At 42.2% G+C, this 25,645-nt stretch overlaps 1 protein-coding gene across 6 annotated transcripts in view; it reads right to left on the bottom strand.

The window, feature by feature from the left end:
• Positions 1-25,645, bottom strand: part of gramd1ba (GRAM domain containing 1Ba) — a 182,206-nt gene that overhangs the window by 120,361 nt on the left and 36,200 nt on the right. For 2 of the 6 annotated variants that reach the window (XM_037546946.1, XM_037546945.1), the window contains exon 1: positions 24,195-24,506. The exons of 1 other annotated variant lie outside the window; for it this stretch is intronic. The gene's annotated coding sequence lies outside the window, so the exon portion shown is untranslated. Of the gene's footprint in view, positions 1-303; positions 413-24,194; positions 24,509-25,645 lie in introns of those variants that run through there. 3 more of the 6 variants (XM_037546942.1, XM_037546944.1, XM_037546943.1) reach the window with 3 other exon arrangements.

Here is a 25,645-nt window from a genome sequence, read left to right on the forward strand (position 1 = left end):
AAAGCCACCCAAACTACATCTGGACCATCTGGACTCTGTGACAGCACAGCCTGCAGAACACTAAGCTGAAGTCAGCCTCTTGTTCCAATTTGCCCGTTCCACCTTAAATGGTGCAGCCGTTCGCCAGTTACTGAAGCGCCAGGACGGAACTGCTGCACCATTTAAGGTGGAACGGGCAAGTTCGAACAAGACGCTGGGGAATAAGACGCTGACTTCAGCTTCATACACAGAATGCCTGACCCAGACTGACCCTCGCCCGGCCAGACGGCTGCGGGCTAAAAGTTCGAGCGAAAGGAGCCCTACCTCGGTCACCTCTACCACATAAGCGCAGACCCACAGCGATGTCGATCCATATCGAGCGGCTCTACAGCCTCAGCTCCCCTTCAGTTTCTGTTCCGTTATGATTTTCGCCATTCCCCTTTCCTCTCGGACCAGTCCACTCCGGACCAGAGGGGGGCGCGGCGTCGTCCCGAACTGAAAAAGCGCGTTTCTGAACAAATCCAAGCCGTTTAAAATGACCTGAATCGGCGTTTATTTCATTCCGATTAAATCCTTCATTTGTCCTTTCTTCTCGCGCTACCCTGCTGCTCGAACCTGTGTCTGTTTTTGGTGGTGTCGTTACGATCACCCCTCTCAGGCGTTGTTTGCCGCCGCCCAAGAGTCTCGTGCAGCGCTGCTACACAGGGTCCACGTCAATGAATGAAGTGACCAGGGCCGAACTGGTCAGGGCCGAACTGGTACAGACAGAAACCAAAACTTCGCTGCTTTCTTCTGAAGTTCGGAGCCTGTAACGTGATTCTATTTTTAATACTGCGTGGCCACAAATGCATATATTGAGGCCACTATTTAAGTTTCTAATAGCTTGTGGCCCCAGTATAGAATTCCGTGGCCTCAATATAATAAACAGTGGCATCTATATATTAAATTGTGGTCTCAATATTGTAAAAAGTGACCTCAATATATTGTGGTCTGAATATAGTAATTTGAGGGCTCCATATAAAAAATCATGGTCTCAATATAGTAAACTGTGACCTCAATATACTAATGTGTGGCCTCAATATACTAACTAGTGGCATGAATACAGTGATTTGTGGCCTCAATGTGAAACATTGTGACCTTAATATAGTAACTTGCGGCCTCCATATAGCAATTTGTGGCCTCTATATAGTCATTTGTGTCCACAATATAGTAATCTACGTTTAGCCTCAATATAGTAACTTGTTGCCTTAATGTAGTAATCCAGTAATTTGTGGCCACAACTTATTAAAAATAATCACAATGTCACCATAGGAGCTCCTTACTGAACAATATATGAAGAAAATCTTAATCAAATCATAAAGTAAGTAAGTTTATATGTATTTGATTAAAAATATGGTTCATACGTGTTCAGTTTCACTGAAAGAGAAACTTGCTTCCATTTGCTGATGTCAACAAAATGAGATGACTTAATAGAGGAGGCTGCTAACTCCCATTTTTCACCATCCTAGATTTCTGAAATGTTCGTGTCGGAATCGCCAGCATATGACAGTCACTTTCTCATATGAGGACAGTAAATTTTTGTGAGATTCAATCACAAAGTCATTCAGAGCGGTTTGGTGTGAAATGATCCATTCTAGAAAAACTTAAAGTCAGAATCATTTGCAGTGCTGGTGATAGGAACCGGACGTCCACCTCTAAAAGCTCCCTCAGGGACAGTTATAATACGAATAAGTTAAGAATATTTTGCCGGATGCCTCAAACATTGTTTATGATAGCTTTCATATAAGCTTTAGGCCTAAAATGTACCTTTTAAAACCCATTAGTTGTAGAGAGGACGCCATAAAGAGTAAACAGCAGCCAAAACAACCGTTTTGCCGTCATCAACATTGCATATAAAAATAAAACGGCTATCTTTTTGTGTTGTGGTCATGGGGACCGCTGGCTCCTATCACATTTATGGCATTTTGGCTGACGCTCTTATCCAGAGCGACTTACAATTTGATTGCTTCACACAGGTAGGCGAAGGTGGTGTTAGGAGTCTTGCCCAAGGACTCTTATTGGTGTAGTGTAGGGCGCTTACCCCACTGTGCTTATCACCACCACTGTAAAGAAATCGGGAGTCTCTACCATGAACCATTTCACACCAAACCATGCCGACCGACTCTGTTTACATCTCCGTGACTGTATACGTATATAAGTATATAGTATATAATATTTTTGCCTTTGCCTGATTTCCCAGCAGTACTGGCTTTCAGTAATCTGTAACACTTCTGCATTGCTCTGTATTAAATACAGTAACTGCCATTACACAAATCTCATAACACTTGTAGGCCTGCAGCCTCTTTCATAATCACACGGGAGTAGCCTGTGTTGCATAAGGAAGCAGAAGAGCTGGAAAGAAACAGAAAGAACTGATTCGGAAGGACAGCAGCAACCACAAGATGGAGAAAAATGGGCGTAGTGGACGTTCACATTCTTCTTTTTAGTGCTTTTAGTGCTCTATAATGATAGAAAGTCTGTAATGTGGTGTTCGAGAGAATCTTTACCCCTGACAACTGACATGACTTGAATTCTCAACTGAACCGAACTGAACTGAGTCGAATCAAACTGAACTGAATCTATTTTACTTATAATAAATGAATAAATACGCATGACAACTTACTAATAGAGACACAATCATAAGTAAACGAGTAAATAAATCAATCAATCGGTGTAGTGTCCACTTGACTCTTCAGCAGTGGCCACTGAGCAGGTCACTCTTGGTCAGACTGTCCTGTATTTAAGACAGTGATAGCAGTGAGGCAGTGGCAACAGCTCAGCAGAGAGGAGGACATGAGAGTGGTCATTACTAATGGAATATCTTAATAATAAAAGGTGTAATTGTGAGTAAGTAGTTTATTTGTAAAGCTCATGACAAGACAAGAAGGACAAGAAGTGTTTTTTTTTTCTTCAATGCATTAATTGAGATGGCCAGTCAAAGGCCCAGTAGGCTGTGTGCTATTTTTCCTTTTATTGATCTCTTTTTCACCTTCATTGATACTTACGAATTACTTGGCTAGTTTGTTATACGAAACATCTATACTTTCCTTTTCATTCGTTCATCTTTTTTAGAGTTAAAAAAGGAAAAATGTCAAATTACAAGTTACAGTAATTTATGAAATGCAAAATAAATCCACTCGCACATACATACATATAAATTCATATGTACACACACAGGGTGATTCAAAAAAATTCATCCGATTATAAAGCTCCATATTTTTATAGCCACGAGGCGCCTAGGAACCAATCACAATCCAATTGTAAGTGGCGGTCATAGAGTCTCTGACCGTCACCGGAAGATAGCTCCTTCCAGTCTGCGGGGAGATGCGACCCCTGAGCAGAAAGCGTTCCTCGTTCTCCACGTCAACAAGACTGAGTCCGTCATAACTCTGCAGCGTGATTTTCGTGGACAGTGAACCTCCATCAGCTCAGAGCATCCGTCGTTGGTTCCACAACACTGGACGACCTCCGAAATCGCACTGAAAGAGCCGTGAGTGCAGCGACACCTGACATGCTCAATCCAGTATGGGATGAGTTTGACATCACTGGTCTCTGAATGGAGAATAAACAGTGCAAAGTGGAGAACAAGCTGTCTGACGGTCATTTTACAGGTCTAAAAACATTTTGTAGCTGATGGAAAACTCAGGCCTTCATCTTATGGTGGCTAGATCTCAGACACACCCCGTCCGTAACTTATAGCTGGCTAACTGCTGGGCTGTGCTTCTGAAACTGAGGTCACATAAGCTCCTTTTATGAATCAGCACTGTAATACTTGCAGACACAGTCGAGAACTTTTTCGATTGTAATTGTGCGCCATTCCTGTAAAGTACAGTAAAGTTTTAGCCATGTTTACACGTAGCCTGATAACACATTAATAATCTGACTAATAGCTCAATCAGAATAGAATGTTTCTGTGTAAACACCTCAGTCGGAATAGTCTTGTCCGATTGAGGCCATTCGGAATACAGTTTCTATCCAATTGATTGAGGTGGGTAAATAATCTGTTAAATAAAGGCATAATATCCATGGAAATGCCTGTATCCGATTACATTCCCTATCGGAACGTTTAAGGCTGTTCTGCATGTGCGTCACGTCATAGTTAAAGTTTATACTGTTCAACACGGCGGAGCAGAAACTGGTTTGCAGAGGAGACGAAGTTTCTGCTCTGATCTTTAAAAGACGGCGGTGGGACGGACGTCCAGCTTATGTGTCTCGGAGCACGACGTCTTCCTCTCGGCCTTCTTTAATAAGGACGTGTGAAGGACGTTTTCCTGAGTCTGACGTCATTTTAAAGCAGTTAAAAACACAATCACTGCTCACTGCTGCTCATCTCACTCTGACTGGACGTGATGCTCGCTGTCATGGTAACGTCAACACTAAGTGGTGCACGTCATTTTGGATCGGATTACTTGTAGTGTGCATTGTTACGTGTAAGCATGTGTTTCATGTGTCTCTGTCTCTCGCTGTCTCTCCCTTCACAGGTGTACCTGCTGTAGTCAATCACGTGAGGAGGACCTCTAGCCAATCAAAGGCCTGGCTGGTGCAGCTGTGGGAGGAGCCTACATTTTAAAAAGCAGGCCTTTAAGCTGGCTGAAGTGAGAGGGGACTGATTACATGTGTGCTGTGTTTTATTTTAGTGCTTCTTTTAACTTTTGCAAGTTTGTGTGATGTCTTTTATGCTGGGGAAAGTGCTTCAATTGTGGTATTTTACTTGCACACTTAACTTTGTTTCACAAGAGATTGGTTGTACCACCTGGGGTTTCAAACAGGTAAGAGGGGCGCACCTATACATTCGCACCATGTAGATGTAGATCTGTCTAGCTCCCTGGGTCAGTGCCACAACTACTTTTGGTCTCTGGCTAGGGAAGTTTAGAGTTGTTACCAGTTGGTTCCTGTTTTAGATTAGCGGAGTACTTTGTGTTTCAGAGTAAGTGAGCATGGTTAGGCTTTGTTTCGCTCTTTTCTTTGGTGTCCACTGTTTGATTCTTCCAGTGTGGTACCGGGTATCGCGGCACACCAGTTTTATCGTTTGTTTTAATAAAATGGCTTTAAAAGCTCTATATTGGTCTGTTCCTCAAGCTTCTAATCCATTCACACCAGTTCAGAATTTTAATGCCACATGTTACTGATCCCACAGTGCTCTAGACAAAACCTGGGGTTTGTAACAGCATGTAAACAGAGATTTTCCCATCGGATGGTTGAGTAGACCGTGATAAACACCTCAGTCTTAATCTATAATCAGAATATGTTCAATCAGATTGGCACAAAAATCTTTGCAGAACCACTGGGTCTTGATATTAGGGAGGGGTAGCTAACATATCAGAGTGGGGTCCTGCAGCTGGCAGCTAACTGGGGGCAGTTGTGGGCTGGAGGTTAGGGAACCAGCCCTGTGACCGGAAGGTCACCGGTTTCGTCCCCTAAACCCTCAGTATGTGACTGAGGTGCCCTTGAGCAAGACACCTAACCCCCAACTGCTCCCAGGGCGCTGCTGATTGGTGTGTGCACTCACTAGTGTATGTGGTGTTTCACTGCATGGATGGGTCAAATGCGGAGGTGAAATTTCCCCCGCTGTGGGACTAATAAGGGGCACTTAGCCCCTCAGTATGATAAACTTTCATAAGCACAATTAACAAGTTTACAAAAGCTTAAATAATCTACATGCTGGGAGTTTTGTCTGGGACTCGGAGCAGCAGGAGATCAGTCACTTTGTGAGGTGGAGGAACGCGAGGAGCTGACTCTCCGATTTTAGCAGATCTGACATGTGGGCCAAATTCCACCCCACCCAACTGGAATCAAACCCTAAAAAACGGCAAATTCACAAATCTCTCAGCAGAGAAGACCAACATCTTAATAAAAACATTGAGAAGACAGGAGCTCTAAACATGGATATGGGTGAATATTTGCTATGGTTTTTCCCTTTAGCTCAATGGTGCATCCCGAAACAATCTACAAGGCTCCTGTCCAAAAAGACGACTTCAAAATGAACCAGAAATAGTCCCCTAAAAACAAACGCAGTGACGCAGCCTCGTCTCGTTACGCGTCCTGTCGTGCTCTTTGTGGTTGTATTTTTTTTTTTTTTTTTGGTGTTTGCTCTCTGGGTGTAATGATAGAAGCTCTGTTTAATGTGGTTTAAAGCCACGCCTTCTGGGATTCTCTTTACTGGCTGAGGAACGTCAGCTCAACTCTAATTGACTACAGCAGACGAGCGGCACTGACAGAGATGTTCGCTGCTGTTTCCGGCTCTGATCTGTGCAGAAGCACACAAGGCTTTCCCAGGGGAACGAACAGTCGCTCTAAAATTAAACGTGCATGCTTCAGGCCTTTGACCTTTTCAGCAGGGGAGGTAAAAGCAGGTCATAGATGAACTATAGTCCCCACTCCTTTTGGCCTTACTAAGGACGTAAGGTGCCACAAGAAAAGAACATCTGAACTAGATGAATGTTCAGAATTGCAGTTTAAGGCAATTTTCAAATCATATGAGCTGCAGTTTGTTTTTAATTAAAGCCAGATGGTTCTTCAGTGAAGACAGAGCTTCTAGCTTCTATATAGAACCATAAACATTTAAAGACCCATTTTCTCAAATGGTTCCTTCCATGGTGAAATAGTTGCTCAGAATGATGGAAAATGTTATATATGGTTCTATATAGCACCAAAAATGGTTCTGCTATTGTTCCGATATCAAGCTTTTAACAATAGAAGAACTTCTTGGTGCTATATAGAACCCTTTTCAAAAGCATGGACAGCACATTCTTCATCAATCTAATGAGCCATCTCACCATGCAACAAACTTTTTAAGCAGGCACATGGGCTGTGGAGTGTTTAAGGTTCTGTACAGAACCCTTTTCTTTACTAGAGAGCCCTTAAAGAACCTCTGATTTTAAGGGTGTAGACTAGCAAAAACATTGAAGTTTTAAGAGGGGAAACTGAGCCTAATACGCTTGGGAAATGCCTGTAGATAAGTTAGACCAATCAGAGGCAACCAAACCTGCATGTGTTGTGACATCACAACCACAACTCACTGGCTGTCTGGCTCACTACGTTCAAGGGTCGAGCCTCATGCCGAAAAAGGTGGTCATTCTGGTCTTCTTGGATAAAATAAATCAGGCCTGAATCTCACTTTATAAAATATCACAATTTCAATTGAAGGCACAATAATCAGATATTTTCCCCCAAATCGTTCAGCCCTATGTCAAAGTGTTATTCGCCATATAAGCTTGGATGACGCTGATATTTTTATATGATATTTAGATTGCACATGTTAGAGTCACAGAGCATAACATATTTACCATATAATTACCATCTATGATTTTCTCAGTCATGATGACAACTGTATTCTGCACAGATGGCACATAACACTGTTAACATCCAGCGGTTTTCAGTGGTCGGTGGTTGGAAACTGAGGTGGCACAGAGGTGTGGTGTGTAGTGTTGTCGCCTCACAGCAAGGAGGGCCTGGGTTGGAGTCCCCGGCCGGGCAACCAGGGTCCTTTCTGTGTGGAGTTTGCATGTTCTCCCCATGTCTGCCTGGGTTTCCTCCCAGTTAGGCCAAATGGACGTGTTGAATTGCCCCTAGGTGTGAATGTGAATATCTGTCTGTCTGCCCTGCGATGGACTGACGACCTGTCCAGGGTGTATCCTGCCTTCCTCCGGGTTACAGCTGGGATAGGCTCCAGAACCTTCGCGGCAGCCTGAGGGAGAAGCGGCTTAGAAAATGTGTGTGGTCGAAAACCAAAATATCACCACTGCCGGGTTCTTCTGAACAATTCCTGTGGTGTTCAAAGTCCGTATGTGTAGTCAATTAGTTGATGTTCTGTTTGTACAGTCTACAATAAAGTGCAGTCTTTTCTGTCGGATATATTTGTAAAGGAGCACTACATGATTCTGCAGAGAGATTATTGATATTTGAGCTCAACGGCAAAACGAATAACCATATAGTAAGAAATGTAGCCAACATTGGGCAGGTTGTGGGTTAGCAAACCATCCCTACAATTGCTGCTGTGAAGTTAACCAGTTGCTATCACAAACATTAGCAAACAGGACAAAGTAATACTGACCCACTGACCTACGAGATCAGACTAATCCGATTAAGAAATCGGATAAAGAGAGTCGGATTTGAGCTCAGTCAAGGTTTTTCCGATGCTTGTAAACTCTTACTCTGATTTCTTTCGGTTTTCTCAGTCTGCACATTTGTGAAAACAGAGCGCTTTCCTGGAAACAGCACGCAGCACCCGCGGGATGGTAACAAAACACTTTTTGAGCGAAGCTGAAACCCAAATACATGCTTGATAAAATAAAGAACTGAATATTCTTCTTCTTCTAGAAGATCTTGTTGATATTTTCCATGAATACTTTACTTCCAAGTGAGTAAATCATGAAGTTTGAGTTTTTTTGTTATGTTTACGTCACATCTTCTTCTGTGAGTTTACCGCAAAGCAGATATTCATGTAATTTGTGAAATTTACGACTTATGCAGAACCAAAGCTTTCCCAATGTCTGGGTACCCTCATTTCTTTCATTTCCAGTCAAAACAGCCATTGTACAAGTTAGGAGATATTTCAGAGGAGATAAGATAAGATAATCCACTTGATTAGGGAAGTAGAAGATAGTGAGTTCCAAAAAGTCAAAGCTACAGAGAAACTGGGCCTCCTAACAACCACCTGGAAGACCTGGTAGACACCAAAACTGCCTCCATCAGATAAACAGCACTTCAAGCTTTCATCTCTGAGAGAGAGGAGAAGATCAAGCTGCTTCAGATCTGAAAACATCCACAGGTATTTCTGTCCATCCTTCCACTGTGAGAAGACCACTCAGCGATGTGGGTCTGAAAGGATGTGTAGCTGATCAAGAAGAACCTCACTGAGAAAAGGAGACGGACACATCAAAGAAAGAAGCTGAACGATGGACCGACCACCCCAGAGTCCAGACCTCAGCACCACTGAATGGGTTTGATTACTTCAGAAAATCAACCAGCTTCTAAGACTGAACTTTGAAGGTGTGTCTGCAGATTCTCTGAGGAGCTGAAAGTGAGTCTCCTGAGAAGAACGGAAGCTGGAACGAAGATAAAGAGTGACATTAAGTTGTTTGACTCTGTACTTTTCTGTTAAATTTTTTCTGCTTTATTTCCAGACACTAAAAATATGTCTTACTCAACGGCCTCACTTTGGGCTCTAAGTCCTTCAGAAGGAACCGTATTCACCACATATCTCACTGGACGGCATTCAGTTCATCAGCGCAGGCATTTAGCTCTCGTTTGAAAGATTATCAGTCACGGACGCCGCCTGTAAATGTGTTCATTTCACAACAGTCAGGAAAACGTAGCTGAACAAATGACACTAGGTTGCTTTATACCAGAGTGATTTGCTAGTCTGTGCTTTTTAATTTCCTGACTTTTACTTTTCACTTCTGCAGCACCAGCTAAACACACAACACAGTTCACCCACAGCCACACTTCCTCTGCAGCCCTCCATCACCCGTACGTTTTCAGCTATCCTTCGGCAAGGTTATATAATTTCCTTACATAAATCTACGCACGCTTTCTTTTGTTAAACTGGTGTGGGCGTAACTCACGCTCAGAGCCCGGAGGCTCTACAGCCTATGTTCACATCTGACAAAAGGAGCATGAAGCCTTTCTTAGAACAGAAATAATTACACCCAAAGTGAAATGAATACGTTCCAGCTTCATTAAACAGAGATGCATTGGGCAAAAATGCACATTCGCCTTTTCTCAGGGGACCTAGTCGTTGAAAAAGAGGAACCGGCCATCTGCTGGTGGGTAACTGTAATATGATCACTGTGGGCTCCTGAGTTTCATTTATTATGCTATGTTATGTTTATTAATCCTAGGGAATCTTCAGCAGTGAGATGAGTTTGAAGATTTCTGTCAAATTAACAGACAGTTCCGTGGCTCGTTTAACTGAAGGTTCTGTTAAAGCATGTTCTGTAGATTTACAGGACAGTTCCTTCCGTTCAGAACATTCTGTAATTTTACAGCCTTTTCTGTGAAAAATCATTGTTTCTTTCTCAAAAGAGAAAAGGGAACCTAAATAATATAATATAATATTAGCCATTATTGATGACCTACAGATTTGACCTACAAGGCCAACCGCTGAAAAGCATGGTCTCTGATGACATTATGTTCCCATTCAAAGAGACAGTATCATTCACACAAGCAAACCTCGATGTGCATCAAAAATGGCTAAGTAAGATATTTCTGAAGTGATTAGATGTATAGAATGGGACTGTAGATGATGTAGATAAAACTGTATAGCATTGAGAAAAAAAATATAAAATTAATTCTAAGATATTTGAAAAGCATTGACCACATCTTGCTTATAAAATAGCTTTTCATAGTATTGTTTTTTTTTACTGAGATTAATTAATTAGTATAAATATATAATTGCAGTTATTTATGTATACACATTTTTAATGGCCATGTTATAAAATCTCATTATCCTAAAATACTTCAAACTGTCTAGGGTTAAACACTTGAATCTATGTTTGAATCTGTTATACATAGTAGAAGTTATTAGGGTTTGTTTCCATAGGGAATCAATGGTGGGTATATATCAGTCTCCTATACGCACATTAGCAACCATGGGATTCCTTAGCAGTGGCCTAGCAACACCGTAACAACCACCTGGGATTTCAGAGCAGTGACCTAGCAACACCTTAACAACCACCTGGAATTCCACTGCAATTGCCTAGCAACACCTTAAACCACTTGGGATTCTGTAGCAGTGGCCTAGCAAGACATTAACAACCACCTGGGACTCCATAGCTGTTTCCTAGCAACACCTTAAACCACCTGGGATTATATAGCAGTGGCCGAGCAACACCTTAATAACAACCTGGGATTCCTTAGCAATGGCCTAGCAACACCTAAACAACCACCTGGGACTCCGTAGTAATTGCCTAGCAACACCTTAACAACCACCTGGGATTTCCAATAATTGTCTATCAATACCTTAACAACCACCTAGGACTCCGAAGCAATTGCCTAGCAACACCTTAAACCACCTGGGATTATACAGCAGTGGCCTAGCAACACATTTACAACAACCTGGGATAACATAGCTACACTTTAGCAACCATTTCATAGCAAAAGCTTTACAATTAATAGTAATCATAACTACAGTAACAACAATAACATGGCCAGTGTCCAAGCCAGCTGTTGACCTTCCCTAGCAAAAGCTACATCCAAAGGCATGATGTGTAGATATTACATAAGAACAGGGCTTGTTTTCTCTTCTATCTGGCAACGGAACAAGACGTCCTCAGTCCACTGACAATTTATCAAAAGAAATGTTTCTGTTTACACAATAAAGAAAAACACAGGCGGAATAATGTTCTGATAAGAACATTATGAAATATAAAGAATTGAATTCCTTAATACATCAGATAGATGCTATGCATCCCTCACAACAGTTATCCTACTACAATAAGGGCACTTTGATAATATAACGGCATACATCTTAGAAATAAGGCTCAGACGCAGCCGTGAGTTTTGGCCCCGGCCTGGAGAGACAGGTCTAAAGCGCTGATCACACAGGCTTAGGATGTGCTTTTACATAACTCTGTCTCTTTGATTTTCCAGCACTGGTGAAAGATTCGCTGGGGGCTGGGATGATTTGTAAGCATAATGGGATTAGATGACATTTGCTCTGAGACAAAAGGGCCCATCACACAAAATCCAATTTAGAAAACTGTCTAAGGTGAAAATCTTTTCTATTGACTCCAAAGGCCGTAGCAGCCCCAAGGTGCCCTCTTGTCAGGTAAGACTTCTGTGGCTCATTACCACTGCATGAAAAGAGGTAGTTCCAACACTAAAAGCGGTTTTAAATATCTGACCTCATACACTATATGGCCCAAGGTATGTGGACACCCCTCCCAATTATTGACCTCAGTACTAACAGGTGTATAAAATCAAGTACATAGCCATGCAATCTCAATTGGTGGTAGAATGAGTTGTACTGAGGAGCACACTGACTGTAAATGTGGCACTGTCATAGCATGCTGACCTTTGCCACAAGTCAGTTCCTGAAATTTCTCCTGTGCTAGATGTGCCCCAGCCAACTGAAAGTACTATTGGTGTGAAATGGGTGCAACTAGGAGCAAAAACAGCTCAGCCACAAAGCGGTAGACCCATCAAAATCATAGAGTGCTAAGGCTCTGTGACTTCAGTGAACCACAGTGAAAGCCATTATTCACAAATGGAGAAAACTTGAAACAAGTGGCCAACCCTACCAGGAGTGGGAGGCCCACCAAAATTTCACCAAGAGCGAATCAACGACTCATCCAGTAGGTCAAAAAAGAACTCAGACAAACATCTAAAGAACTGTGGGCCTCACTTGCCTTAGTTAAGGTCAATGCACACAATTCCACAATAAAAATAGACACTGGGAAAAGACTCCTGACCAAAAATAACACAAAGGCTCATCTTATGTTTGCTAAAAAACATCTAGATGACCCCGAAGACTTTTGAGATAATAATCATTGGACTGAAGAGTCAAAGGTGGAACTTTTGTGGAAGACAGAGGCACCGTTCAATCTGGCATAAAGGTAGCACTGCATTCCACCATAACAGCATCATACCAACAGTGAAACATGGTGGTGGTAGTGCGATGGTCTGGGGCTGCTTTACTTTACCAGGACCTGAATGTCTGTTCATAATTGATGGAGCCACTATAACTTTTATAAAAGTTATAAACTACAACTTTTGAACTATTTTAAAGTGAGCCCCACCACCAGTGATCAAAATTTTTCAAATAAAATATGTATAACGATGTAAAACGTAAACATAAATCTGTTTTATACAAATTCATAAGTTAAACCTCTTCAAAATACTGTTTTATATTAAAAATGTTTTCTCAAATGTTGGTTTTGACAGATGTGGAGCAACTATGAAAAATCAGAGAAATCAAGGGAAAAGAAGTATTTAATCTGTAAATGTACATACTCACTTTTAGAGCTGTGTCTAAGACTTTAAGCATCTTTTCAAGCCCTGCAACCTTTGTGGCATGGCTTCCCACTGCAGTGGGAGAATGGCCCGTGTACATGTTCCCAGTAAACAATCAGGTATTCTCCACTATTTTAGCATATTACAAAATGATGTAAACTTTTTGTACAGTTATGCAAACATGCATTGTGGTACAAGACGTTTTGAATGGAGTTATGGGCCACTGTCATGTATCTGAAAGCTATTAGGCTGTACTTTTATACTGGACTTTTATACTGATTTGTGTCCGTATACAGCTGTATTTCTAAAGACTGTTACGAGCTCTGACCCAAATGTTCTTTTCAACAGCTTTTTTATGCAGTTCTGCACTTAATAAGCGACAATTCTTTAAAGTTTCCCACAGCACTCTGCATGAAATGAAAGGCCTTTGTCTTAGTGGACCTAATTGGCTGCAATAGGTGGCTAGAGAAGCCATCCTGAAGTTAAAGTGTCCTTACTTTTGTTAAATAATTACTGCTGTAGAAAGTAGCTAATCCAGTACCGAACATCTTGGTACATCCAGCACCTATCAGCTTGTTTTGTTCTGTTCTTCTCAGGTTTGGGATCCTTTTGGTCCAAAATAAAATGCTAAAGCTGAATCATGTGAGGGGTGACCAACAGTAAAGCAGTCGAACACAACAGATGTGAATGGAACTGAGTAATAGATTGCCTGTCTCGCGAATGTACTGGAGGAGAAGTAAAAGCATAAATCCTTCTAAACGTTACAGAAATAAATGGAATTACTCACTATCCACCTCCGCCGATTTCTGAGGAGTAATCGCAGTGGAGTGCTCTGGCGGGTCATGTGCCATCTGCACTCTGGACGCTCTGTGAGGCAGCAAAGTGTGGAGGAAGTCCAGAAAGACGAAAGCTGCAGTGATCCTGTAATCCTGTGTAATACAGTGATGACTAACGCTTGGAGGAGGATTTGACGTGGTGTAGCGTGTCTACAGGTGGGTTTACGCTCTGTGACTCCTTGGCATGATAGTGGCCTCGCAGACAAAAATTGTAACTCATGACTCTTGAGATTTTAGGACGTTCAATGAGACACCCTCATTAGTGGTCAGTCGAGTACCTTTTGCGGCGACCAAGCACACTTGAGATGGTCGTGGTAGGCTGTACCGACCATCACACCTTAGTAATGTAAACAATGCAAATAATACTAGTGCACCCGAGTATTTCTTGTGCAGGTTGATAATTCTATTAGTAATAGAATTGCGAGTTTGGTGTGGAAGAACTTGACTGGCCCGCACAGAATCCTGACCTCAACCCAATAGAACATGAATTAGAGCCTAGGCTTTGAGCCAAGCCTTCTCGTCCAACATCAGTGTCTGACCTCACAAATGCGCTTCTGGAAGAACGGTCAAAAATTCCCATAAACATTCCCTAACCTTCGCAGAAGGCCTTCCCAGAAGAACTGAAGCTGTTGTAGCTGCAAAGGGTGGGCCGACATTATATTAAACCCTATTAAGAATGGGATGTCACAAAAGCGATATATCAAAAAGAGAAGAACAGAGCCAAACAAACTCAAGTTTCCATCCTGATGGATCTATTTTAAAACTGAGAAAAACAGTCCAATCAACAACAGCTAGCTTGTTTGCTTCTGCTATCGATTGTACTCCAGACATTAATACAGTACATACTAGAAGAATTTGGGGGTGGGGTTTTGGAGGGGGGTCTACTCTTGTTTGCCCCAATCGGGGATCAAAAGTTTAACAAGTTGTCCCCAGATGTGTACTCATTACACGGCCACATCTGGCTTTGTGAGACTACTTTTACTTCTTCCTTTATTCATTATTCCATTGAAAGAACAACACCTTTCCTTCAGCGACGGCTTCATGCTCTCCAGAGATCATTCAGCCAGTTAGATTACTTCATTCACCCGCTGTTGCAAGGCAAACGAGGCAAATTACAAAACTTCTGTTTCTTGTTCTTCTAAGTGACGGCCCTGAATTGCATCTGTGCTGAAGTACCAAGGCCTTCTGTCTCCAACCGTTACTGAGTTGTTTCTGTTCTTTATTTAGCTTGATAGGGTGTTTTTGCGCTTGTTTCGTTTCACTTGGCCTCTTACTGATGTCACTTGTGATTGCAACTGAAAGAAAGACGTTAAATAAAAACTGGAAATGAAAAGAACAGAAACTTTATAAAACAAACGGCATGTAGAGAAGCTTGAATGTGTACAATTGGTGGAATTTGTCGTGGTACACAAATAAAAGCCAAACACAAAAGGATGCTTTGGCATCTGATCCACGTCCAAAACACCTGACAGCCTACAATGTGCAGCGTGCTGGAAATGGCTGTCAGTGAGTGTTATGTCATGCCGTGCACGTCAACGAGGACGACAGGCTGGTTTAGAAATGTTTCTTTCTGGTTGGGCTGTTCAACCTTTCAATTTCGCTTAAATGTCAGCTTAGAAATAGACTGTCGTTATATACAGAATAACCGTCTTAATGTATAGAAGATTTAGTAGTATTTGGCCAACATGGACACTTTCCTTCCAACCCTGGAGATGGATGGTGTAATAAAGGCTTGGCCTACATCTTCTAGAGCCACATGCCGGACAGCAAGGCCAGCAGCATTTTTGCCCGCTCCAGCCCAGACCATGTCCAGATGGCTGTTTGTTTATGTTGTGCCAAGTGTGAAAATGTACACACAAGCACTTATAAACCAACACCAGCACTCAATTCCAAAAGGGTTCCAAAAAGGTTTTGTGGAGGCCCTTTTTATGTTCTCCACATGATGCAAAGGCCCTATTCCAATACCAGGCCTTATCTGGAACCACACCAATTATTTGTAGAAAGCCTGTAAACAACAACAACAACAACTGGTAACGGCATAAACAGCATAGCAGCGGGTATCTTATTAGATGTCCGCCCATCATAACATCTTCTTTTATTCATTATTTATGGTTACCAAGTGTTTGATTTTGTCTTATGTTTGCTAATCATTTTTAAAACATCATTAAAATGCCTGATATACACACAGAGGGATCAAAGCTCACCACTTTGCCAAAAAAGACGTGTGAATCGTCCAATAAATGATGTTGCTTGGCAACCAAATGGAAGGTTTTGAATTTGATTATTAAGTGTGCCTCACTGAGTGACTGAAAGAATTTTATTTGTCTCACACTCTACGCCGCATAACATCATCAAAAGATTCGAGGAATCTAGAAATCTCTATGCGTAAAATGGAAAAGCCAAAAAGCACAACTGACCACTCATGACCGTCAGTCTCTCAGATGGACATTACTACATGAGCTCAGGATACTTTGAGAAATCACTGTCGGGAGGAATCACTCGTCACTGCGTCCACAAACACAAGTTAAGACTGTACCACACGCACTGGAAGTCATACATTAACAGGATCCAGAAACGCTGCTGACTTCTCTGGGCTCAAGCTCCAAAACGGACAAACAGTGGAAACGTGAGCTGTGGTGCCTGCCTGTGTCCTACTGAAACCGTGGGGCATGTTATGAAGCTCAAAATATAACGAAGGCCCTGTAGAGTTGTGTAGCTGACCATAACCACAGGGGAAAGACCCAAAAAATTCCACTTTCAGAACTACCTCAATTGGTGTCTTCAGAATTCATGCAAGACAATTTTGGGGGTTGAGAGACAGTTGTGCAAAAAAATTTCACCGCTGAGCTGCAAAAGAACGGTCAGATATCAATTATTACATATAATTACACAGCTCCCCGGGCGCTGTGGATAGGGCTGCCCACCACTCCGTAATGTGCTCACTGCCCCTAGAGTGTGTGTTCACTTAGTGTGTATGTGGGCATTTCACTGCATGGGTGGGTCAAACGCAGAGGTCTAATTCCTCCGTGTGCAAAATACAGTTGGTTTAAATTCTTAAAAAAATTATTAAACATTAATCCCTTCATTCCTAGTTATAATCAAAGAGTCCCGGAATCATTTTCAACACGTCTTTATTATCAACTCTTGATTATTATGAGTATTTATGGAATTATTTATGCCATTCATTTATGGTAGTTATTAAAATGTGTCCCTTCTCTCCTTAATGTTATATTTAGTATTAATATGTGCTATTTTGATCAAATATTTATATTAAAATTTGACATATAAAGCACGAAATATCAGTACGATTAGTGTTACTGTAGGTGTGGATCAAATGAATCACCTCGTGTAGCCAAGCCGAATCACTGAGGTCGGAGATTCACGCCGCCAAATGAGCCGAAGTTAAAAGCGCAGAGGCGAGCCGCTCTGCCGGCCGTGTGACTGACAGGAGACAGGAGAAAGAGGAGCAGCACACCTGGCACCGTCTTGTGCGTAGGGGCTGCAGAAGCCCCAACCTGTCAGCCTTTGCATTTCCTTTCAGATCTTTTAATTTCAGGAGACGTCCTGTTGTTGCACTTTCTATGCCGGCCAAGCAACCTGCACGACCTACTCTAGCATCTTCAGACAGACATGCTCAGGCACCTTTAGGAGTCACAGACAAACTGATACTCGCACAAAGAGAGCAAAACTCGATCCGTTTAACCCAAAACACAGTTCTGGAGCAATAATGAGGTCTTTTTCAAATCTCTAAAGAGGGCTAGTAAGAAGCGAAGGGGATTAATAGAAAATGGGTCAATGGAACTGTTCGACATAATGCAGTCACTGAAGGGGAAACATCCCCACGTTTCATCGGCAGAAGATTCGATATGACAGTTTTCCTGCAATACGTCCTTAAACTGCTCCTGTGTAACCTGGATAATCTCTTTCCATAGTCTTGATTGACTACAATAGAGGATAGATTTGAACCAGAACCAAGTGACTGCCACGAGAACATCATACCGTGTACTTCCACCTACTGACCGGTGGCCACTTTATTAGAAACACTTGCCCTGTGTTTTCATTCACTGGCCACTCTATTAGAAACACCTACCTTGTACTTTTACTCACTGGCCACTTTATTAGACATACCTACTCTTCACTTATCAGTTGCCGCTTTATTAGAAATACTGTTATGAAGACGTTTTGAGGGACAGGCTGAGAAAAAATGCCCTCAAACTACAGTGATGCAGGAAAATAAATGAAAATAAAAATAAAATAAGAGGAAAATTATCGCTATGAGCACTACGCCCCTCAGCATCCGCTGACCGCTCCTTCATTTTCCGTGGCCGACCACTTCGTGGCTGAGTTGCTGTCGTTCCCAATCGCTTCCACTTTGTTATAATCCCACTGACAGTTGACTGTGGAATATTTAGTAGTGAGGAAATTTCACGACTGGACTTGCTGCACAGGTGGCGTCCGATCACGGCACCACGCTGGAATTCACTGAGCTCCTGAGAGCGACCCATTCTTTCACTAATGTCTGTAGAAGCAGTCTGCAGGCCTAGGGGCTCGGCTTTATACACCTGTGGCCATGGAAGTGATTGAAAGTGGCCATGGAAGTGATTGAAAGTGATCTCTTTAATGTTCCCATTTGATTTGATTTGTCGTTGTCTTGTTTCTTACTGTAAAATGTTATCTGTCTGTAAAGCACTTTGAACTGCCAAAAAGTGCTCTATAAATAAAAGATATTATTATTAGTATTATTACACACCTAAGAATAGCTCTGTGGTTCCTGAATAATAAGCCTGTAATAAGTACATAATAGGCCTGGGTTTTAAAGGGTTAACTGAGATTCGGCAATTTACCTTCAATTACATGAGAATGATGTTCATAATGGTGTGAATGACAAATGCTCGTCACTTCGGTTTAAAGCTTCCGGTGCCAGTACAATATTATTAACTTAATCTTATGAATTAAAAGTAAAAGTCTTGTGAACAAGCTGTTCATAAATACTCCAGAATGCATTTTTAAATGTTATTCAATGCTTTTGCATGTGTTATTGTGTTAAAGTCCCTATGAATGAAGCCTTTAAAAAAAAAAGTATGTATAAACAAAAGTGAATTATGTCAACACAAATAAACTACATGAAACCAACAGTTATGACCGAAAGTCAATAAACTGACAAAATTGTGCGATTGTTTTTAATCCTGTGGAAATGGCAAATTCAAGCGTTTTCAGCGTCCACTTCAGAACAGCTTCACATTACGATCGTAATCAGCAAAATACTTCAAGCCTGACACCATTTCCACTGGACACATTAGTGCAGAGAAGCAGCGATCAAGAGGGACGCGAGTGTGAAATCCCAGCCCTGCATATAAATGCAATTATGCATCTCAATGTAATGATGTGCGGTAATGTCCTGTCCCTGTGTGATCCACTCATGTGTGAGCAGACAGAGAGGGGAAATGATATCAGGGTTGCACATGACAGCAGATGGACCTCCCGCTGAATTGGAGCGCGAGAGACCTCCTCCCAGCCTGACAGCCCTGCTCGCTTCCCCAAGACGCTGCACACGCTAAGACGAAGCCCGCGGCAGGAGACGCCATCGTTAGCCCTGTTGTTTTCAGGACGACAGACACGGTGAGAGGCTCATGAATATGGAGAATATGAAGCTTTCAGGCTACCTGTCCTGAACTCTAATGGACACTCAATGGGGGCCGGAAATATTAGGGGCGTACTGCATACCCACAGCTGACATATAGTACAATATATAGGACTTCATTGGAAAATATGGTGTTGGACTGTTTTGGTTCTACAATCTGATTGGCTGAGGCACCTTTGAAACTCAATAGTGGTGTTAATTTGTTTTCTCAATGCATTTGTTTGGAATTCCTCAAGATGCAGCAGCATCGATGGGCAAAGAATATTGCATCGGTCAAAAACCCCACTCGCCAGCAACTCAACCCTCCGGGGTCTGAGGGCATCGATTAGTGCGTCTTAACTTCTCCTTTAAAGGCTCTTCATATAACCTGATCCTCAAATGTTTCATATCTAAATGCTCTGTTATCTTCATTGCTGCCTTACAGAAATGCTGCAGCATCTTCGGCAGCTGTGAACTCTCCTCTGCATGCCATTCCACACGTGTCTCCGATGTGGACTGAATGAAGTATGAAGGGTTTGATGGGTCAGTCGTTAATGATCTCATTGGGTCGTTTTTACATCAAAACTCTCAGCAACTGAATTACACAGAGGTATATTCACAGCTATGTTCTTTTACCCTCCTAAAGATTGTAAATTAAAATAAAAACAGAATTCAGAAACTACCATGACCCTGCATAAAATCACTGCCTGTGTTTACATGCAAAGATTTTTGCCAATCTGATGAAATATTTTCCAGTTATAGATTAAGACTGAGGTTTAGTGCGTTCATGCTCACTCTATTCAACATCAGATGCAAAATGAGGCACATGCTTGGAGAACCACTTAGTGTTGACGTTACCATGACAGCAAACATCGTTTGAGGTCTAGTCAGAGTGAGATGAGCAGCAGTGAGCAGTGATTGTGTTTTTAACTGCTTTAAAATGACGTCAGACTCAGGAAAACGTCCTTCACACGTCCTTATTAAAGAAGGCCGAGAGGAAGACGTCGTGTTCTGAGACACATAAGCTGGACGTCCGTCCCACCGCCGTCTTTTAAAGATCAGAGCAGACACTTTGTCTCCTCTGCAGGCCAGTTTCTGCTCCGCCGTGTTGAACAGTATAAACTTTAACTATGACGTGACGCACATGCAGAACAGCCTTAAACGTTCCGATAGGGAACGTAATCGGATATGGTTTAACAGATTATTTAGAGGTTTACCCACTTTGATCAATCAGATAGAAATTGTATCTCAAATGGCCTCAATCGGACGAGACTATTCAGATTGAGGTGTTTACATGGACGTATTCTATTCCGATTGAGCTATTAGTCAGATTATTAATGTGTTATTAGGCTGCATGTAAACGTGGCTACTGTAATGCGAGGCATCTTGGTTACTGCTAATCAGTCCCATTTTGGATGTTAAAATATTGTATTGGAATATTGGAAATTGCAGCCCATCACCTGCCACTTTATGTTTGCATGTCCACGTGAAAGCACTACTGCACATACAGTTACAGTGATTATTGGTGAGCATTTCAGCTTTACATTGGCCATAAAAAGATATTAACTTTGGACTAAATGAAGAATGGTTTCCGGCATGATGGTCAGTCTAAGTGATTTCCTAAGTGTCCAATGGCCAGTTTCACACAGAATGTAGACGGTCACATGAATCCACCAGTTTAACATGGCGAGCGGCAGGTGACGTGTATCCCAGCCCCTCTTCATAGGCTTATAACTCAGAATGTGAGTCACGTACGATCTTGTGATAAGATGCAATGGAAAGGGCGACTCTACAGATTCAGCAAATATTTGAAACTTATTTATGTGCTGTATTATCAAAAAGATACAGAAGCATATAACAAAACATTGAAATTGATGCAGTGGCATGTTCTTGGACCCTAGAGGATTAAACTAGCCCTCATCCAGTTTGCCTCGTCACTTTTTCCGCTTGCCTGTTCCATTACTTTGTCAGCTCAAGGGTGTTAGATGAGCTGAGGGACGAGGTTGCAGACTACTCCGTTATCTAGGCCCGCTGTAACAACTTCCTCAGCTAGTGGGCTAGTTCGCATGCTAAAGTCTGCACGGCTAACAACAACAAAGGGCACTTTACCACAATGGTACACAGGTTCGTAGCCAGACATGTACATTCGTTTTTCAAACTTCTCAAAACAACCTTTTGCACTGCAACATTTGCACGGCTAGCTGATAAGCTTAGGCTAACCCAAGTGTGTTCCGTTTGAATAATATGCTCCTCCCTGTCCGTTAAATTGTTAAATAGGCAAGTTAAATGAATTACTGCCATTAAATTCCATTATATTGCAGAGACGATGGTGAGAATGAGGCAGGAAATGCTGCAGTGAAACTAAATGAAGCTCTTTATTTTGGAAAGTACACAGCCTACAGGCTACCGACTCAGGATTGTGATATTACTGTCATAAATTTTAGGTGCATAATGGAAAATATATAATTTTTCCCAATAACTTATCCATAACCCCTTCATGTTATCCCGCAAACCCGACTAACTTAGACAAATAATCGGAACGTTTCCTCTGCTAGAAAAGTTCTGTGGTCTGTTTAGCTTGATCAGCTCATATTTTTAATACTTCAATATTTCATATAAAAGTTTGGTGTAGTTTGGTGGGAAAACAGCCCTGTTCACGGCCCTTTCTTTGATCATTATGTTGCCTGGCAATCATAGCCTACCGTTAGAAGAAATCACTTTCCTTGGTAGACGTCCACCTTTAATAGCCAGGAGGTGGTGCAGTTTTTGAGTAACACCACAGTGAGGTTAAGCCCATTTCAGAACTAGGCCATGTACTAGAAACCAAACCTAGAACTGAAACTAAAAACCAAACAGCCACAACTTTCAAAAGGAAATTCCAAAAATTCTGCTTAATTCAAATGTTAGGAGGTAAACAAAGTCACTCCGAGTGGTTTGATGGAAAATGCTAGAGAAATTCTGGAGAAACTCCAAATCTGAATTCTTCACAGTGGTGGTGATAGGAACCAGGCGTCCACCTTTAAAAGCTCCCTCACAGAAAGTTATTGCACGAAATGGTTATGAATGCACTGCCTGGAGTCTGAGACGTTGTTTCACAGAGGCTTTGCAAAGATTTTTAAAGAGATCCAATGGCGACATCCTATATTAATTAAAATAACGTGTGGCCACGACTTAGGATCTCATCTGAACATTATGCTGCTACTCTGTACCTGCGCTGAACACTTTATGTACAGATCACTGTTTACATCTCTTTACCAATAGTATTTCTGCATTTACTGTACTGTACTGCAGTTCACCAGCACATTTCTGTCTATATACCTGATACACTCGAATATCTGACTATGCACTAACTGTCTATACGTCCTGTACACCTAGAACACTTACCTATGCACATCTTGTCTACGGTCGACACCTGTACCTACTGACTCTGCACATCTTGTCTGTCTTTCACTGTCTTTTGTCTTTGCACTGTTTACTATGCATCTTTTATTACTGCACTGGAAAAGTCGCCCCATAGTGTTTCGCTATACTGTACTACCCTGTATTATATAATGACAATAAAGTTGAATTGAATTGAATTGAATTGAATTCCCACACCTTACTAAGTCGTGGCCACGTTATTCTTATTTATACAGGATGTCGCCTTCGTAGAGTTTGGACTAGGTACATGCAGTGAACAGGTACATGCAGGGTGTTGTGAGGCAAAATGGCTATATTATTGTTGAGGACATGGCAACCCCTGGTTCCCATCACCACCACTGTAAAGAAATCTGAACCATTTTACATCAATTGAATTACACACAAATATTTAACAGTTGGTGATATGCTCTCTTACAACTAACCAAAACTAAAGTACGCTTGTAAATTAGAACCTAAAGACAAATAAAAACTAAATAAAATGTTCAAATCCCAGGGTAAAATCACTGTAATGTGAGGCACCTTGATTACTGCTCATCCATCCCATTTTGGATGCTGGAATATAATATCTAAAACCTGGAAATTACAGCCCATCACTTGCCACCTTATTTGTGCATGTGAACATACCACTCCACATATATTCACCATGGTCACTATTGGTGAGCGTTTCCACGCTTTTCAAACATGCTCAGTTTCACAAAAACTCAACATCGGCCACAATAAAGTATCAACACTGGCTTTTCAGCATCATCCCACGACTTCCATACCGGTACAACCCTTTGAAATCTAATCTTTTTCATTGGAAATACAATCTGTTTTTATATCGGACGGATTCCTGGCACAGCCTAAGACAGTGATACGTTCACCTGACACCCAGAACCCCGAACAGTGCAGTTTTTCAGCTCTGCTATTGATGGAACGATTCATCACCGGCAATCGCGCTCTGGTACCTGACCAAAGTGAAGCCGAAGGCATTTATAGCTTAGAACCTCACAGTTTAACCCTTTAAAGTCTCAGGGAACTGTTTGTGGAACTTCACTTTACATGTCGTACACATTAGTTTCATATTAGCAGCTGCTGATCAGGAAGACTAAAGGGTTCAGTGCAATAACACCGCAGGCCTAATCTCGTGAGACTAGTCAGGTCAGATCTGATGTGTATGAACTGAGCACTCCAAAGCACTGGATGAGCTGTGCTGCACTAATTTTAAGCTCATAATAACAAACAAAGACATAAAAACAGACAAAAAGAACAACGTCAGCAACAACATGCAAACAAACATCATCAATAACTTAACAATCCTGAGCTCTTTCGATAAAACACAGAGAGAACAGAGTCTCGTACGTTACCTCACAAGTCCGAGCAGCTCTCTGCTGGCATCCTCCCCGCGAGAGCAAGCGAGAGAGAGAGAGAGAGAAAGAGAGAGAGAGAGAGAGAGAGAGAGAGAGAGAGAGAGAGAGAGAGAGAGAGAGAGAGAGGCTGTGTCCTCGTTCAGGACACAGCTTCTGTATCATGTTCTCTCGTTCTCTCCCTAAACGGCTTCCCCATTCACACTCTCCCTCTTCATGTCGCTACCTCTCCTCAACACTACAGCACTCCTCTCCTTTAGACTCCCTCTTACTGCCTTGCAGTCTATTCTCTCTCTCTCTCTCTCTCTCTCTCTCTCTCTCTCTCTCCTTTACCATCTACTCTCTCTCCTTCCTTTACCATCTACTCTCTCTCTCTCCTTTACCATCTACTCTCTCTCCCTTCTTTACCATCTACTCTCTCTCCCTCCTTTAGCATCTACTCTCTCCCTTCTTTACCATCTACTCTCTCTCCCTCCTTTACAATCTACTCTCTCTCCCTCCTTTACAATCTACTCTCTCTCCCTCCTTTAGCATCTACTCTCTCTCCCTCCTTTACAATCTACTCTCTCTCCCTCCTTTAGCATCTACTCTCTCTCCCTCCTTTACCATCTACTCTCTCTCCCTCCTTTACCATCTACTCTCTCTCCCTCCTTTAGCGTCTACTCTCTCTCTCCCTCCTTTACCATCTACTCTCTCTCCCTCTTTTACCATCTACTCTCTCTCCCTCCTTTACCATCTACTCTCTCTCCTTCCTTTACCATCTACTCTCTCTCCCTCCTTTACCATCTACTCTCTCTCCCTCCTTTAGCATCTACTCTCTCTCCCTCCTTTACCATCTACTCTCTCTCCCTCCTTTACCATCTACTCTCTCTCCCTCCTTTACCATCTACTCTCTCTCCCTCTTTTACCATCTACTCTCTCTCCCTCCTTTACCATCTACTCTCTCTCCCTCCTTTACCATCTACTCTCTCTCCCTCCTTCAGCATCTACTCTCTCTCCCTCCTTTAGCATCTACTCTCTCTCCCTCCTTTACCATCTACTCTCTCTCCCTCCTTTACCATCTACTCTCTCTCCCTCCTTTACCATCTACTCTCTCTCCCTCTTTTACCATCTACTCTCTCTCCCTCTTTTACCATCTACTCTCTCTCCCTCCTTTACCATCTACTCTCTCTCCCTCCTTTACCATCTACTCTCTCTCCCTCCTTCAGCATCTACTCTCTCTCCCTCCTTTAGCATCTACTCTCTCTCCCTCCTTTACCATCTACTCTCTCTCCCTCCTTTACCATCTACTCTCTCTCCCTCCTTTACCATCTACTCTCTCTCCCTCCTTTACCATCTACTCTCTCTCCCTCTTTTACCATCTACTCTCTCTCCCTCCTTTAGCATCTACTCTCTCTCCCTTCTTTACCATCTACTCTCTCTCCCTCCTTTACCATCTACTCTCTCCCTCC

The sequence above is a fragment of the Pygocentrus nattereri genome, chromosome 18, assembly GCF_015220715.1.
Source record: "Pygocentrus nattereri isolate fPygNat1 chromosome 18, fPygNat1.pri, whole genome shotgun sequence".
Lineage (NCBI taxonomy): Eukaryota > Metazoa > Chordata > Actinopteri > Characiformes > Serrasalmidae > Pygocentrus > Pygocentrus nattereri.